The sequence below is a fragment of the Cylas formicarius genome, unplaced genomic scaffold, assembly GCF_029955315.1.
Source record: "Cylas formicarius isolate icCylForm1 unplaced genomic scaffold, icCylForm1.1 PGA_scaffold_6__28_contigs__length_40554024, whole genome shotgun sequence".
Lineage (NCBI taxonomy): Eukaryota > Metazoa > Arthropoda > Insecta > Coleoptera > Brentidae > Cylas > Cylas formicarius.
This window is the reverse complement of record NW_026844347.1, coordinates 29,076,516-29,093,043: the sequence shown is the minus strand read 5'-3', so window position 1 is coordinate 29,093,043 and position 16,528 is coordinate 29,076,516. Positions and strand designations below refer to the sequence as shown.

The 16,528-nt window shown below is 34.1% G+C and overlaps 1 protein-coding gene across 1 annotated transcript in view; it reads left to right on the top strand.

The window, feature by feature from the left end:
- The first annotated feature begins 1,252 nt into the window (after positions 1 to 1,252).
- The window catches only part of LOC132704137 (protein expanded), a 37,393-nt gene continuing 22,117 nt past the window's right edge, over positions 1,253 to 16,528 (top strand). Inside the window, exon 1 of the mRNA XM_060673946.1 lies at positions 1,253 to 1,533. The gene's annotated coding sequence lies outside the window, so the exon portion shown is untranslated. The remainder of the gene's footprint in view (positions 1,534 to 16,528) is intronic.

The window sequence follows — 16,528 nt, the reverse complement described above, 5'->3', positions numbered from 1 at the left end:
TGGAAAAACGCGATATGTTGCGTATTTCATTTCAATCAGAAATTCGAGAATTGGTACCTAAGTCAATATTCCGAGCGAATGCAATCGCATCCTACTTTGTTTGCCAAATTGGATAGAAATTTGTTCTTTTTGCAAGTTGAGTTGAAAATATGATGAATAAAATTTTAAATTTTAGGTTAACAATAATAAAACATTTGCTGATACACTTCTTCAGTCACTTTCCTATTATGGTAATTGTAATCTAACCAAAATGATAATTTGTTTAATTAGTTCCTTCTCCACAATGAGTCAAATTCAATGTTAATTTGTGGTTACTTTAGAACTTTACATTCAAACCTTATATTTGCCGTTAGACGTACTTATAAAAAAAAAACTAAGACAAAAAGCATTAAACATACATTTCCCAAACTCCCAAGAATACGTTTCAAATTTGTAAATGAATTATTGGACCGTGCCTTTCAGAATGAAAGAGAGGAAGTGTGAAACGCGGATCTGCAGGGATTTCCAAAGTTATGGTCAACAAATTTGGAACAATTTGGAAGTTTCGGAGATGCGTCAGGGACATATTTATTAATTAATAATAATAATAATTATTAATTAAATAGAGAAAAAAATCTTTCGCCTCTCACTGCAATAAAAGTTACCGATTTCCGTACATTTTCTAGGTGGGAGCAGTGATAGTATAGTGGACACCACCTCCAGGAACTTATAAAGTTCCCGAGCTCGCCTCAAGTCCTGCGTATATACCATGCTGATCACCTTTGGCGCGCTGCGACCGGATTGGTCGAGGCTCCAGCCGTGGAATGCGGTTCGCCACTCTTTTTTATTACGATAATAAATTCGTTCGGCTGAGATATGATAAGAAATATTTCAGCTCGACAGCGGCCGGGAGCTGAACAATGGTTCGGTTGATGTAACATCGGCATCTAATAGCGATTCTTCTGATGGGAGATTCACGGACTATACTAAAACTTAAACAAAAACGGCGCACTGATGACTGAAAACACGCAAACGGTACCCGGCTCGAGACTAAGTCGATTTTCTCTTAGTGGAATGCCGCATTTCATGAGGAATGTAACCTCATGCCGAGGTACCAAACACACCTGAGTTCAGTACAGTCGACGCAATAAACCAACCATATGTTAACAGCATTCCGAAGGTACCCAAGCCGAGTAAAAATTATGCCTTCGATTGTACTGCTTGGTCGCCCAGTCAAGCAGTGCAGTTGCCGAGGCGCTTGGGTTCTAGTCGTACCAGTCGATTGATTGTGCGTCTGCATTCCAGTGATATTTTGCCTCAGAATGTACCTGACCGCTTCAAAGTTAAAATAGGGAATTTAGTTGAAGAACATCTATGCCGGTTGACGGATCGTAAGGCTTTCGCTTTACAAGACACGTGGATATTTTGTGCCCTTAGAGTGCCAGTGTGGTGGAGTGCATGATTCTTTTGTTTATGTGAAACGCCTTGGTGGATTTTTTTCCATGCTATGGGCGCAAAGTATCCCGACGTTGAGGATTTTAAATTCAACACATGGTAGGTCATCTCAGTTTTGAAGCTTTCTTAGTTACCATCTTACCTTCTTCCTGATATGATTTGATTTATTGCTGAGATTGCTCAAGAAATGTCTTTATTTATATAATACGTGCTGAAAATCACACCGGCCGCAAATCATTTTGTGATACTTTGATTGGTGTAGTTGGTATGAATTTTTGCTAAGATTTAATTTGAGGGAGATAAGACATTGCAAAATTTGTAGTAACTTAATTGTATTGTGGAATAAGCTTTAGCTTTAGACTCTATGTACTGACTCTTGAAGCTCTTAGATTTCCTTGTTAAATATTGTAATTTTCAACACATAATATATAATACATATAATGAGAAATTTGAATACGAATTTACTCTAGAATGCACTGAACTGAAATTGTATTGGAAAAGTCAAATACTACCACTGGACGTAATTTTATTTAGATGCATTGAGTTTGTATTTTTGATTTTCAATGGATAAGATAATACTCGAACGGACAAATCCCAAATTTAGTTGTTATAAACAATGTTAATATTCCTGTTTTATCAAATCTGGAACTGACTGTGTTGCGCTTCAGATTTTATTTATTTATGATTAAGCAGAAGCCCAACTAGCAGATATATTTGAAGCCGACGTTGACACTTATTTTGTGCTGTGGGCGATAGTTCCCAGAACTGAATTTTTTCCTTACCAATAGAAGATTTAAATTAACGTCGGAAATGATGGTAATGAAATTTTGATCTTGTACTTAAATTGTACATTTAGATCATGAAACCCTAATGCTCAATTTAATAAATATGTGTGTCAGGGCTCCTTACCGAGATAAAATTCAATCTCTTTATATTGGAAGTGCATATTAATTATGACTATTGACGTTTATAGGAAATTGATTATGTATTTATATACCGGAATTTATAAAATTAAGCAAACATTAGTCCCTTGCAATTATGGTGTGAATTGGTACATTTCGGACATGGGCAGTTGGATATGGATAGGAAAAGAGGAAAAATCAAAATTATAATGAAATTTTACTATTATATCCGAATTTAAACTTTTTTTTTCATCTGGCAGATTGGAACTGATTCCTAAATTAAAACTGATTATCATGAAACGTCCATAAATTTCGATGCCTTGCTAAAAATATAAAAATGTTAAGTTTAAGCACAAAATGGTGTTATTAATGTTTTGTTCTTAGTCTATGACGCACAATCAAGTATCATTTCTGAAAGTAGAGAGAACATGAACACAAGGAATTTGATTTGGGATACCAAGAATATTCCAATACATTTAGTTGCCAAAAAATGTTTGGATATTTCATGTTGGAAATTTCAATACTTAAAGTAGCTGAAAGCTAAACGAAACAAAATCCTATTAGATATGAGTAACTGCCGTATTATTCGTTGATAACGTTTTTAGGATACTGTAAATTCCAGTACTACAAATAAGGGAACACACTACTAGAGTGCACTGATTAATATACGTTGCAAGTGGAAATCTTATCTTGCCTATCTTGCAAATTTACAAATATGCCCCGCTAAAATTAAATTTTAACTAACCAATACGGATGGGTCTTGAAAATATCCACAGCTATTAAAATTTATTCAAAGCTGTCGGCTACCGGTTTGCAGGACCAGTGTCCTCATCATGACCAAACAGAATCTTGAGGAAGAGAAATTGTGTAGGAGAACGGTTTTAGCCACATCGAAAACTTTCCGTTGGAGACTCGATGGGATATATTAAATTGAAATTTTGAGATTATGGAAAACAAGATATTTACCACTTTTTTGGGTCATTATCACTAATGTTGAGGCGCAGTGATTCTATTTTTCTGAATATCTGCTCGCTATGTTTCGTAGATCACGGACAACGAAAGAAATATTTAATGAGACACAGGACGAAAAACAATTTATTGTAGGCGAAGTATGATAACAAAGCGGCTCATTCATTACAACACCCAGCCGTAACGAATATCGAATATTGTTAAACAACAAGTGACGCAATTGTTTAAATATGCGCGTAAATTGCCAATGAACGTCGTTTTTTTATACAATTTCGTCGACCTTGGCGGGCTTCTTTTAATATTCCATGACATAATGGTGTTAAAATTCGGCACGCCATGATTTACGAACGCGATTAACTCAATTATTATTGTTTGTTGTTTATTTTTGCATCGAAGAGTGGGAATATCAAGGATGCCCGATGTCCCGAAGAATTTTGCAAAACATTGCTAAAAATAGGACGTGTGTTCAATAAACTGTTTAAAATTCGGATTTGTTGACAGTCGAATTACCGAACTCTGGAAGATCTCGTTGGTCGACACTAAAATTTGAAATGCCATGTGTCATTGGTTGAAAACGAGTTGAGAAAGCGCACATTGAATGTTCCAAACATTTTTTATGTTATCAAATTATAAATTATCTTGGTCCTATATATAAGAGTAATTTTTTACCAAATAGAGGACCGAAAAACCAACCTATAAGGGTTTCGAAGTTGAGGCTGAGTTTGTCCAACAGAAATACTTAAGGTAGCTTCTCGGGTAGTTTAATGCTGTAGGAACCAATATCCTATTAGATAAGCTGTAAATTTCAGTTCTATAATTACGAAATATATTTAGGAAATATCAGCGGTCATGTTGCTTTGTAGACCGCCGCAATATCCTATCGGTTCACACCAAAATTTGAAATAACATGTGTGGAAAACGAGTTTTCAAATGGCACGTTGGATCTTCCAAACATTTCTGACGTTACAAAATTAAAAATTATCTTGGTCCTACTAGCCAGAGTAGATATATTTTACAAATATTTTAAGTCCGCTTCCACGAAGTTTTTATCAGACAGGGTTTCAAAGTGACAAAACAATGAAATTTTTTGAAATAGCAACATATAAATCATGAACAAATTATACAGTACAGAGTCGAAAATAGAATTGGGAAGTCTGTATGATGTATGATGATCGCTTCAAGGTTTTCTGCATAAAAGTCAACATAGTTTCTACATAAGATTCTGCTTTTTGAAGAAGCCGTTGTAAATTTATTTCTAAAATGACCACGAAACTTGCTACGAAAACGATACTACTTTACGATAATAAACGAACACAAAATAATTATTTTGTATTAAATTTGATGTCCTTGAAAACTAACTAACTAGCCTTATGTGAAATTTAATTTAAGTACTTGCGGTTTTTAAGAATGCAAAAATTTAATAATTTATACATCAGTAGGATCACAAGAAAAAGTTATATTCGTTACTATTCGGAATTTTTGAAGTAATAAGTATTTCCACCATTTTTTTCGATTTTTTCAATAGGGTCAAATTTGAATTAGTCGTATAAAGCGATATCGGTAAGATAGTTCATGTCGATCAGCGTACCCACTTAAAACAAAAATACATTAACCGAAACAGGCAATACATTCCAAACCGAATTCCGATTCGAACCGTCTTAATTTTTTTCGAGAACGTTGAACCACGAACTGACCCTGTTACGTTTTTTTCTGTTTTCTCGTTGTATAGCTACTTTTATTTGTGCAAGTCAAGGTCTAGAGATTTATCTCGTTATAACTCTGAACCTTGATTACACAATGTTTCCTTCACCCGACTATTTTGATGTCATTGTAGAAAGCAAAGGTTTTTGAAAGCTTTGACGACATTTTACGGTTTGCTTTTATACCTGCTTTGGTTGTCCTCTTAAAGTTGATACGCAGGCAATGCGGGTTTTAACTTTTCGCAGTTCTGGTATTTATATTTTGCAAGGTATCCCACGCTGCCAGGCTTTATTGGCCAAAAGCGTGTTTTCAAATTCTTCGTGTTATAAACTAAGATCTGTCTCTATATTGGTAGTATGAGGTTTGGTATGGTATTCTAGAAACTTCATAAAAACTCTTTAGAGAAATATTCAGTTGCAAATTCTAGTAAAACAATTAAGGATATAAGTGAACAAAATTGGGAGATGCGTTTGCTGAGAAAAATAACCAAACAGATATTTTTCATTTTCCTAAATGTGTTGTTGATTGGTTTTGTAGATGTCATTTATTTTCTCACAAATGTGATTTATTTTTTTCTACTTTTGTTTGTTATTTTGAAAACATGTTGGCACTTGCACCCCTAAATTGCTAAGCAATTGACCGTCAACTTCTTAATTGACTAGTCAAATTCGATCATCAAAATTAAATAACATCTTGCATTTGTAGAGTGCTATCTACCATTATTTAATAATAATAATATGTACACAATCTAAATAAATAAATATAAATTTCTCTGATCAATGGACCAACTGGTCAATCGGCACACAAAAATGTGACCGGTCAAATCCACAACCATGTTATAAAGTAATAAATACTATAACAGTAGAATATTTTGCGAAGAAACTTCCACAGGCTACTGTAATACTCTTTACAAAAGTTCTGGATTCCTCCTGCGTTAATTGTTGTTGAATTGAACTTGCTGACATTTCGTCCATCATACTGTCGGCTTCTTCAGAGCTTAACTGAAACTGGAAACAGTTATAGTTATGTAAAACATTCAAGAATTAAATACACGGTTAAACATGTTGAGAATAAATCGAGCATCACAACCGAATGGCATATACACGACCTTACTAAATTAACATGCTCTGTTAATTTCAACAACAAAATGTATTTGTTCTTTTTATATGGTAACTTTTCTTATGTGGTTTTGTTCACAAAAAAACCTAATTTTAATGGGAGCTCAGGTGGAAACATTGATGTCGCGAAAAATAGAAATAGTAGTCACAATGTCACTCCTAAAACACCACTAGAACAACATCGCCAAAATTTTATATAAATGAATATATAGATATACATATTACTGTGCGACGGCTAAAAAGATAGCTTTTTGTTATTCAAGGCTCGGTTGAGACTTGCGCGGTGTTAATATTGTTAACAAATAGTATCGGTTATCTATTTGGTATGCAACTGAGATAAGCAATTCTGTTACGATAATAGTACACTCAATGGACATATTAGAATGGAAATTGCCCTTCCTAATAATTCCTCTAATTTCATAAAGATTATTTTTAATTTTTGAAACAAAACTAATCTTTGAGGCTCATCCGTATTGATGTTATTGCTGTTGATTGACTACCTATGAATTGTGAAGAATATTGAATAGCATTAAATTTATCATTATTTTGATCGAAAAGGAAAAATCTCAAATTTTTCCAATGTCCAATAAAATTCCGAACCTCCACTCAAGTGGCAATATTATAGCTGGTTAGCCGCAACACCTTTACGTTGTATCAGCGTTGTTGTGGGGGATTTTTATATCAACAACAAAGTTGCAAGTTTGATGTTCATGGAAATCCGAGCTGAAATCCACTTACGAGACATTGTTGCGATGGAATGGCGCAGCTTGAAACCGGAGTAGAAATCTGATAGTTAGATGCTTATATAATTAACATTCCTGGGCGGTATATTTATAAAAGCCACATTCCGACCATCTGTTTCTCCACTAATGGAACAAGAAGACAAAGGTTTAAATATGACCAAAATATAGTATTTTGAGTATGCGGTAATCTTGCCGTAGCAAGTGCCGGACTTTAGTGTGTATAATACATTTTAAACACACTAATAAAATAAGTGTTTGCATTAACGTGTCGAATATTGAATAAAAACACTCCATTATGAATGTAGCCGTTAACATCAAGTAGCGAACTCGTGGTCCGGCATCGAATATTGTGACGTCTAACGCCTAGACAATGTGTGGCGATCATTGTTCAACAAATTATCTCAGTCGTGGAGCACAGCTTTGCATACCTATATTTTAACGACCTTAACGTAATTAAGCAAATACCAAAGAGTGTGGTAAGGGTCAACGAACCAAGAGGAATTTTTGGTAGGTATGTATGCCGCAGGCGTTTCGAAAACCATCGCAACCGGATATTGTTAAAATGCAATCAATATGCCCTTAAGGTGTCGATTAAAATTATTATTAAAGCCGATATTGAAGCTGTTGTCTTTAAAAAATACTCACGGTGCAAGTTTATCAAACTGCAAAAGGTCATTAGTACTTTTTATTACTATCGGTTAGAAGAACTCGCGCATGGTTGGAGTACGAAAATCCTGAGCCTCACATAGACATGGTTATTACATTAATTTGTAGTCATTTAACAGCCTATTGTCCAAAATATTATTGGGATATTTTAAAAAGCGCGCAGTTATCAAATACTTTTATTTAATACTTAAACAGAGAGAAGAAAAGCCGTCACGAGCACTAGTCATGTGGAAATGACAAAAATAGTTTTAAAAAAATCTATCAAATAAAGCCGCCTGCACAAGAGAAGTTGGCACGCTATTAACGAAATTCTGATGATTTTTTGAGTCGGTTTATGACCATGGATGGTCACTACACATCCACTACAAAGTACAAACATCCACCACTACACTGCTGAATATAAAAAAAAACACAGCCAAAACCGTGTACGGTACAGAAGGCAATTTTGTGAGCTAACAATCAAGCGTTTTTTGGGATGCTAGGGGATTTATTTTTGGCAATAGTGAAAGCATCATTGGCTATGCACATTTACTCGATCGATCGAACAATTAAATAAGAAACACATTTCTAACTTCCGGATTTCGGGTTTAAAGACTACATAACTAGCACCAACCTGAAAAATGCCCTGAAAAATGTATTATCCACGTCGGAACATTTATAAACATTATTGAAAATGAAAATTCCTAGTTTGGTAAAATGTCGTTCAAGATGCGACAGTTTTGGTGTTAACCGAAATGCGTGTTACGAGTGTTAAGTTCAGTCGTAAACAGCTGCTGAAGTGTTTCACATAAACACGTTGTTTTTCGCCCGATTCAAAAGCGCATATTCTCAGTTTCACGGTTGGGTATTGTTACAGTCTAACGAACACGGAATGTGGTTCTGAAATAATTATTCATCTACGGAGTGCGTTTTGTCATTATTGTAATTTCATTAGCTGGCGTTTTTTTATGCTTCCATCACAGGAGGAATGTATGCGCGAGGCCGGTCATCACTATTATTTTATCTCAGTCAGGCGAATATGGACGATAATTTAAAATAAATAATGGAGGATTTTTAGTTCCGGTAAACATTGGTGAGGCATCACATCGAAACCAAAACTAAAATTAAATATTATTTGAAGGGAGGAGGTTCCATATTTTACAGTGTCTACTAATTTCTAGTAAAAGTTTTAACAGTGGAATATTGGTACTTTATAGCTTTAAATCTTTTAATATCGATTATACCCAGGCAATTGTGCAATTGCGTCATAGCATGACATTTTTATCTAGTTCATTATTGGATATTGTAAGTAAATTGACACAGGAGTTTTGTTTTTTAGTTTTGAAATCCGCATCTAAAAATGGTAGCAATATAGCTAAGACATACTGACTGACTGAATGACTGGAACATATAATTCTTTATATCATTAATTTGTTAGAGATTTCACTAGAATTTGCAGATTATGACCATGTTTGCTGCAGATGGTTAATAAGTTTGAATTTGACATTTTTACGCAGTATTTTCTCAAAATATGCCTAGATCTTGTCTATGTTCTGGGAAAACGAGCTAAATGTATGGAAGTAGCTGCTTAGGTGCACCAATTTTTACCGTACTAAGGCCGCTATATTATCTAGTAGCTGTATACCCCAAACTATATACTGAACAAGCATATGCAAAGTGTGCAACGTTATCCACGGTCGCGAGTCACTTGGATGTTTTTTTTGCTAGATCCTAGCATTTGTCAGATATTTGCTGGTTACGTGAAACGTCACTCACGTCACGTTAATCAACTTCGTCAGTTAGTCGTTTGATACTTGCTCTGCTCCTGGCAAAACACAGTCGTGACTAAATTGAGCAATACCAAATTTGTTGCATAATACACTAACTTCGTTTACCCTATCAGTTTTTGATTTTTAACAATTTTAAACAAATGAATACACCCCCGTGTATCTTTCTCATTTAGAAGTTCAGTTGCACTGTTTTAATGCATTGCTGGAGAAATTAACGTCTTTTTTATATCGTTTTGATTGAAGGAGAAAACTTACAATAAACTGCCACATTTGGTCATTAAGTGTGTCTTCTGTGGTGTAAGGAATAAGAAGTGAGTATGTACAAGAAAACTAGGCACAATTAATACTCTGCATCTAAAAACAATATAAAAATTTGGTAGCTCTAGGTGAGATTCTTAGCCATATAACTGCTGTTTAATGAAGCGTCTTAAGAAATTTTATTTCTTGGAGTTCTTCGGGATTGCGCAATTTATATTCATTATGGATGAACGATCAATAAAAATGCCCCGTTTATAACAGAAGCGTGATGTACTCAAAAATTATGACGTAACAAAGACGCGCGCTGAATTTGAAGAATGCTTTTCGAACTGTTAGGTAACATCGGCCACATTCTTTGGACGATTTCAAAATCGGCTTGCCTACGAACATTTTTGTATTGTTACAAAAGAATCCTGTTTAAGATGTCCTATAAAAATTGTTTGCCATGAGACAACTATTTAGGTAACGTTATGTTATTTAAAACAAATAACTTGTTGATTGTTGCTAATGGTTCTTTATCACTTGAGACAATTGCATAACGACGTACTCGAGTCGGAAAGTTAAATATACAGTACGGAATAGGCTACTAGATAGAAATTAATGACCGTAACTGCGGCCTATGTAGTTCACTGGTAAAGATACCACTAGATAGCGAATCTGAATAACTTATATTACTGTAAACAAAACACTCCTAAGCTATCTTAGTTTCCGAGCTATACAGAAATATTGAAAATGCATTTTCAGGTCCTCCTTGTATCTCAGTTGTCTGATAACCTATCGAGGAGTTAAAAATGAATACTAGAGCTTTTTACGTGGAATTCAGTGGCGTAGTGAATTTTATGTCTAGTACAGTTTTTGAAATATCTAGATCTAGAATGTCAATATTTGTAGAACTTTGTACTTAATTATTGTTAGCATCTATTGACTTGCTACAAAATTTCGAACGCTAATTATGAAAATTTTTTTCGTCAGAGAAACAGGAATACCGGAAAGTGCAATATCTTCAATGACGTCTCTTAAGAAGAAAAAGGAAAAGAAAAAATACGAAACACTGTACAAAAATAAATTTGATTTCTATGTTGAAATGATAATTTCAAAATGTTACGTTCTAATGGCGGTCGATAATATATCTTAAGCTATGTTAATCAATTGCGCTACAAAGTGCGTTGAAAAGACAGTTGAACAACAAAATACATATTTTTAAGTATATGTATTAAGTTTAGGCGCTTCTTTCTTTTGTAAATATCTGCAAATTACTTTCAGATTAAGATTATATTTGAATACCTGCAAAACTAATGACTAACCGACTTTGCGATTTTGTTTATGTTAACAAAGTTGTCACCAAATAAACAAAAACGAAATTTTTCATATCTAAACCATACGTATGAGAAAATTTATGTGGTAAACAAATCGGGCATTACTTAAAGTAAGCTTAGAGTAAAATAATGCCAATAAGTTTTGATAAAGTGAGCAAATGTTGACAGTTAATTAGACTGGAATTTTATCTTGAGTTATTTATTTTTATCAACGCAGAGAGTTGAAAAATGTCGTTTTGTGGTGCGCCGCGATAGTTTAATAGTATAAATAATTACGTGAATGAAGCGAATTCGAAAGAAGTTTGATTTGGCCCTGGTGTTACGGTATGTTGGGTGTGTTTAAAATGTGTGCGTTTTGTAAATATTCGTTAAAATTATTTAAAAAAAAAACGTATTTGAGTTTCAAGTTCTCAAAATCTTTTTATATTCTGTACTATCTAGGAAACGAATATATTCCATACACATATTGCAATCTAAATGCGTGAAGGGCAACTTAATATTTTTGGTTAGTTTGATTTTTCTCCCCAAAGTCCGGTATTTAACACAGCAATACCAAAGCAATTCCACTTTTGAGTGCAAGACTTGCAGTTTTTGGTCTAACGATATCAAATGATCTCTTCCTATTTGTTATCACTGACTTCAATTTTAATATTTTCAGTAAGCAATATTTTTACAATTAATCAATAATAATTAAATTTTTAAAAATTTATAAAACTCCGTTTTAGGACCATCGACAATAACTCATCTTGTAAATCTTTTTTTTTTTTTTTTGAAAATTAAGTGTCCATTTTTTGTTACGACGATGGAAAAATTTAAACGGAAAGGATTATCTAGTCTCGAGGTACTATGCTCTTTTCCATTCAATTTTGTCATATGCTGTTATACTGTGGAGGAACTCAATAGATTCCATAACAATTTTTCGTACGCAAAAAAGAGCGATCAGAATTATATCCAACGAAGGATATAGATACCATTGTCAACCTCTGTTTCAGAATCTTGGGGTTCTGCCACTTCCATCGTTGTACATGTATCACACATTATTAGAAATTCATAATTCAAAAAATATGTTTTCAGTTCCCTCAGATAATCATAACTACCCCACTTCCTCCTCAAATTTGCTTCGAAAAGGAAGAAGCATGAAATTTTTTTTCATTTTTATTCCTGTTTGTTTTTATATGTTATGTATTACGTTGTTATACCTATTATTATTGTAGACTTTATTTAATCGTATATGTACATGTGTGTATGTATGTATATTTATGTATATAATTGTATATTTTTTTCTCTTTTTTACTTAGATGTGCTGTAAACATACTATGTATTGTAATTCTGTCAAATAAAAATATATCTACCTATCTATCTACCTTAACAATTTGGTTCCTTGACGAAATTTTAATATTTTTGGTTTGTTTTGGTTAGTTGAAAACCAAGCGTTTCCTAATGTAGATTGTAGGTGCAGTTATATTACTATATAGCATAATCCAACTTTCTTTTTAAGTTTTTCCGTTTCGAAATTAGTTGCTTAGGTACAGTTTTTACTTTACTTAGGAATTACAAAAAACAAAAATGTTTATACCTGGTATCAACGAGATTATTGATACCTCGTTAGGTCAAGAGATATATTTTTTTAAATTTGGATTAGAAATTTGTATAGCCGAAGAAGATGGCCATTTGCTTAAAAGAAAAAGATACTTTGGGTTTGACTGGAAGTGATGTCAAGTTTACTATTTTAAATAAAACGATATATAACAACTTGACATTTGCATTCTAAATCGCGGGGCTATTGGCAATTTTTTAATAAATCCAGTTAACAAGGTAATCTACAAGTAAACAAAAGAATATCAATACCAATCTTTAAGAGTTTTTCTCTTTGGACGGATATTTTAATTATTTTAATTTTTAATTATTTGAAGTTAATAAAAACCTGTGCATTTTTAAAGATGTATGACGTATAACCTATCATATAGAGATTTTTTTATGAAATTATTATCTGGGCTCTATACTTAATAAACTTTTCAAATATGGGTCGGAAAGAAATTAATATCTTCTCTGTAAATTTCTTTTATGTAGTCCCAATTGCGAAAAAATATCTTTTAATATCTCTTTTAAGTTAAAGAAGTGATACCTCGCTGAATAATCTGATTGGTAGCCGGTATACACTTCCTGAATAAAATTATGTGCTCAAAATCGGAGTCTCGGTCGAAACTTTCCATAAGTAAGAATTATTGATTCGAGCGTTATTATAATTCCAGGCAATATCCGCGCAAGATTATTTCAATGAATACGGCTATTTAAATTCTTATGCCACAATTTCACTTTTACAATGAAACCAACGTAGGCTTTTCAGTATGCAAGTGGGACGTATTGGCAGGATCGGGCTAAGAATGTTGGAAAAGTGACTCCACACTCTTCATTATACAATATACATTTACAAAGAAATAATAAAAGCACAAAGTGTTGGAAAATTCAAAAGCGTAGGTTCACGCTCATTGGACTAAAACGTTATCGTGTTGATTTAGAGGTCAAACACGAGTATTACTGAATTACTGAATACTGACGACCAAAATAATGCCAATCCGGTTCTGACCGCCTATGTTCTATTTATTTATTAAAGTTTATTCTCATTTTATTCATTGAGATGTGAACGGTGTGGGTTGAAATAACTGAAGTCTTCGGAATGATCTTAAGCTGTAAAGTTTACTGCTTGCGGATCGTATTGAATTAGTCCACATATTAAAAGTGTCTAAAGAGCTGAGAGAGATGTTGTTATCGAATTTTAGTTGCTGTTATAGTAAACTATGGTCTACATTTTAAAACTGTTGTCGCTATTACAGTGTTACCACAGACAGTCCTCCCCTAACTGAACTTGCCAAGCAGGGAGAAATGGAAGAATAAGCTCATGGGGTCAGGACATCCAAACTTCCAAACACATGAAAGCGTTGGGGTTGGCATGACATAAAGTCATGACAATCTAATTTTATAGATAATTCTATTTTTGTATTCTGCTCCAAATCTTCACACAACATAGAAGCTTTATACCCTATGTAATTTTACATCAAATGTCACAACCCGGTTCTGATCTATCAATATAATATTATCGGACCAAAATGTAATAAAAAAACCTTTTTATACATATATGGTATTTCCTGCATAAGTATCAAAACAATAACAGCGAATCCGCGAAATTGCCGAATTATTTACCGAACAGAGAAGCTGCGGGCGAACTTCCCAGCTGGCGCGTTCTACAAAAACACCATTACATCCATAAAAATTTCGTTCTAGTCTTTCACAAAGAAATCATATCTCCTGCAGAGATGGCCTTGGCGTTCCACAGAAAAAGGCTTCTCGGAAAAGCAAAATAGATGCTACTCGCGTCGAATAAAAAACTTCTTGGTTGTTAAATTTTATTTGATGGTTATCGACGAGCAGGTGTTCGAAAATACCCATCGAACTATTTCTTTTCTTGACAAAGGCTTTTATTTACTGGAGAAATTGAAAACGCGCAGTCTACCAAAGCAATTAATTAATAACGAAACGAATTTAGAATATGATGACTGGGTATTTCGGGCAAGGTTAACAATATTAATTAGCCATACTGCACTCTGGTAACAAATTATTTTCATTCACTAATTTATAATATATACCTTTAACACCTACATTTCGTAATTGTAGTGCATAATTTAAAACTTCACACATTCAATCGCGGTAGACAAATTATATTTAAATGTTTTGTCGGCACACCCACAACGGTCCGATTTGGTACTTAATGCATGCAAATATAAACACAGTTTGTGAACAAACGAATAGACTAAACTGGTTTGGCTGTAGACAGTAATGGCGTTAGACCACGCACATCAACTTGAAGCTTAACCCCAACACATGCATTTACATTAACCGATAGCGTAAAGGAATATATTCAATGAGTAACAGCAGAACACTCGCGCGAAATAGCTGCCCAATGAGTAATAAAAATATTATTTTTAGTTGAAGGCAAAAATATAGCTGCAAGTTTCGGCAACTAAAGCACTTCAAACCCTCTTCGATCCTGCTAATAGGAAAATAGTTGGAGACATGCAAGTGTGTCGTAGGTATTTATGGAATTGTCACATTGTGCTACATAATTCACGTCATTGTGAAGAATGACAGATATACTAGCTATACTCCTACACCATCTCGAGATTTCTAAACTGGTTTGATGCAGACCTATGCGGTAAAGTTACATTTCTCACACTTTATTGCCATTGTTCACACATTTTTTTTGCTGTTGACGATATATAATAATCAAACCCAAGTGTAAGTTTCTATAAATGGTGAAAAATACTGTCTCGTTCCTATGAAGACATAATAATTCGATATATATTCTCATTGCTATAAAAAGACTACTTTGCTTGGATATTTTTAAGGGTTTTGGTTAGTCTCTCGTCTCTATGGAGATCGAGATGGAGACTGAAAAATCCGACATCGCCACATAGTGTTGGAAAAAGGAAATTCTTACGTAAAAAAAATCCGAATTCTTTATTAGTTAATTGCTAGGCAACTAATACTATCGACCAGAGTACGATAAGTACCTTACATGCGTAAGCATTTATTGGGTTTAATTTCCATTCTGTGATCATTGCTTTTGTCACGCCACTGATTGCGATGCCGCCAACTGGATCGTAGGGGTATACAAACGTGAGGTAAAGGTCAGTGTATGTAATTCTTGCAGACACTTTCCAGATCTGATTACTCCGTCACAAGATGCTGCATAGCTTTCTTAATTGTCCCATAATAACCATAATTTGGTAAATACGATGGGCGCCAACTCTAATAATGGCCGTGAGGAATGTTCGTGGCCTTCGACTGTCGTCATCAGTGGCGGCTCGGAATGTTATTGATTTCATCATAAAGATAAAATAAATCATAATTTTATTCCATTGAGCATAATTAAATCGATTGAATGCCTAATACCTATCTCCAAAAATTAGCATTTATTAGGAAACCTTCTAAATATGTAGTTGAATGGTTGGAGGAGAAGATTTTTATTGATTGTAATATATAACACACTTTAGTAACGAAAACTAGGCTCAAGCCACTTTCTCAGAACTGTCGCTGGCGCAACAACTTAGTTGGAACATATCGCTTGCTATAGAACATGTTTTCGTGAATCAGTCTATTATAGGCTCGGTCGTGCAAAATTCATTCAACAAATAATGTTCTATTGAACACTAAACTACCCGATTCTACCCGAACTGTTAACCGCAGTTCAAACTGGCTTGCGTTCAGACTTTAGATGAACCAAATGTTAAAGGGGCTAATTAAAAGAGACACTACTACACTACGGAAGCCCCCGTCATAGTTACGTCCATGCTTTATGCATTGGAGATGGGTGTGTGTTTACGTTCGAAACAAGAATGTGAATGTGTAATGCGCGTGTATGGGTTCCGCTAGCTATGTGTGTGTTTTGTTTGCTTTAGAGAGGAGAACGAATTCTAAACGTATTGCGCTTGACTCATGTTATAGTGAATTATTAACATGTTTGCCATATAGACTGACCGCAATTAATAAATAATCAGTTGATTATTCGTCACTGGCTTAGTTATTAAAATACCATTCGGAATTTTTGTTTCTCCTATGGCTCAGGTTTTTCCTCTGGGCGTTCCTTTTTCGTGA